The sequence below is a fragment of the Propithecus coquereli genome, unplaced genomic scaffold, assembly GCF_000956105.1.
Source record: "Propithecus coquereli isolate 6110/MARCELLA unplaced genomic scaffold, Pcoq_1.0 Scaffold836, whole genome shotgun sequence".
In the NCBI taxonomy this organism is placed as follows: Eukaryota; Metazoa; Chordata; class Mammalia; order Primates; family Indriidae; genus Propithecus; species Propithecus coquereli.
The window spans coordinates 20,021-22,635 of NW_012154574.1; positions in this window are offsets into that span (position 1 = coordinate 20,021).

A 2,615-nucleotide genomic window follows, 5' to 3' on the forward strand; every position below is an offset into this window, starting at 1 on the left:
GAGAACATCAGCTCACCTGTAAGGTGAGGAGGAGGCCAGCCTGGCCTCGGACTTCTCAAAAAAGCGTTTATCGATCCCGGAGGCCTGCTGGGAGCACGTCCGACCCACGAATTTTACGCCCCACGAAACCGGCGAGCACATGTTCCCCACGCAAGACCAGGGGCTCTTTGTCCCCTTGAATCCTCTCATTGCTGCGTAAATCGCACGTCAGTGTGTCGACAGTCATAAATTCACGTGTGTTTTTATGTGTACAATTACTTTCCATTTATTCCATATGATATAGAACATTGACAAATAAAAAATTCTGAATAAATACAAACGGTATCTAACTGAGCTAAAAGAGCAAATCCTCAAAGAGGAAAGACAGGACCCGGGACAGTGGCGTCAGAGCAGGCGCTGTGGGCGCCCGGGCACGCGGCCAGGCCTCCGAGGACTCCAAGGCTGGGGACAGCCGGTCCCTGGAACCACACCCACAAGGTGGCAGGGTGGGCGGGGCCAGGGTGGGCCCTGGACTCGGGTCCTCACGGCGACGGGTCGTGGACACCTCCTGCCCCCAGGGACGGGGCCGTCTGGACGGGTGAGGAAGCGGGTCGGGCCCCGAGCAGCGGGGAGTGGGGGGTGGACTTCCAGCGCTCGCGTAGGCCTGAGGAACAGGTCCCCACACAAGAGTCCCCTTGTCTTCCCAGAATTTGCACAGAAGCAGAACGTAAATGTTTTTCCTTTTTTTTAAAATTAATTTTTCTTGGACAAATAAAAACTGCATAAACATGTTCAACGCGTTTTAAAATACACATACATTGTGCGTTGGCTAAATCGAGCTAACTAACCCGTGCGCCGGCTCCCGTGGCTGCATGTTTCGTGGTGAGAACACTCAGCGATCTCCCAGCAATCCGAGAACACGGCACCTCGCCGAGAACCGCGGTCCCCAGAAGCGCAGGGCTCTGGACTCGCTCCTCCAGCTGAGGTTCCGCTCCCTGCGACCCACGTCGGCCGCCCCCAGCCCCTGGCAGCCACCATCCAGCCTGTGCCACCACGGTGCGCGAGGGGGAGCACGTGGCCTCTGCCACGCGAGGTCCCCGTAGATGTCCCCAGGGTCACCGCGTTGACCCCAGTGACGGCCCCTCCCCCTGTCCCGGGCCCAGTGGCCATCCCTCGAGGACAGGCACTGCGGTTCCTCCACCGCTCTCCGCCTCGCAGCCCTGGGCCGACCCAGGCCCGGCTCCTGTGAGGAGGCTGCAGGGAGCACGCGGGCAGCGTCCCCTCCGCGCGCTGACTTTGCGTCCTCTGGACCAGGCCCCGGACGGGGGCGCTGGAGTAAAATGGAGAGTTCTGTTTTTGCTTTTAATGGTACCTTGGTAACTTGCCGTTTTGTTAGTGAAACTAGGAAAACAGATGTAACCCACGGAATGCAAAATACGCGTGACGCTGACGTGGGCCGCAGGTGACGCGGGAGGAGGTGGGAACTGGTGAGCAAACCCCGGGCCGGGGCTCAGCGGGGGCCGCCTAGGCTTCCTGAAAACGAGAACCCTGTCTCAGCTCGAAGTTTTATCCCACACCCGCGACGGCAGGGCAGGGGCCAGAGTGAGGAGAGCGTCGCCGAAGCCCCGTGGAATGCACCGCCACACCCAACAGTCGCCTTGGCTGGGCCGCCCGTCTCTGTGGCAGAGACTGCGGAGGCTTCGGGCTGCGCTTCTCCCGCCCAAGGACACACCTGCAAAGCAGCCCCAGGGACTCGGACTCCCAAGATCAGCGAGGGGCCGGGCTGGAACCACGGGGTCGCGTCAGACGAGCAGCAGCAGAACGTTTCAGTGCGTGGGGAACACTCGCCAGAGCAACACCGCTGAAGGGGAAGACGGAAATTTCAGCCAAACGATTCTTGGAGCGTGAAAAAAGAAGCAATCGGTTGATGAAGAAGAACCTGGAAGCTCAAGGGCGAGTGAGGCGGAGGGAGCAGGCGGACAGGAGAAGACACGGTGGGTGGAAGGTCTGGCCAGGGACAAAGGAAACTGAAAACAAAACCCTTCATGCTGACAAGGAGCAAGAGCAGGAGGAAAAACGGATGGGGAAGACGGGGTGGGAGCTGGGGAGAGAGGAGACGCTTCCCAGAGCGGCGGTGGGACCTCGCAGAGCCACGGGGAAGGGCGCAGCCGCAGCGGGGAGAGGGGACGCATCTCATCCCACGGTCCCCGGCAGACGGGGCCCAGCGCACCCCAGCTCTCGTCCCGGGCCGCCCCCCGGGCCAGCGTCTCTGGCTCTCGGTGCCGCGATACACAGTCTCGTGTTATTTTGGGGTGGAGTTTTTAATTATACTTTAAAACACTCGTCCTATCCTATTACTTGGGTAACTAATTTTGGAGGGGCTGATTTGGGCAGCATTCACAAATAGCCAGTCGTCGGGGGAGACAGACTGGTCCCGTTTCTTACCGGGAAGTGGTAAAACAGCCCACGGGACACGCCGGAGGGAAGAGCAACAGGCGACCCAGCGTCTATGCGCAGCTGACCTGCCCTTCAGTGACGAAGGCCGCTGAGAAACGGCTCCGGACGTTCCAGTGTCCACACCCTCGTGACGAAGCTGCCACAGGAGAGCCTCGGCCACCAGGACGGCGTATCAGGTG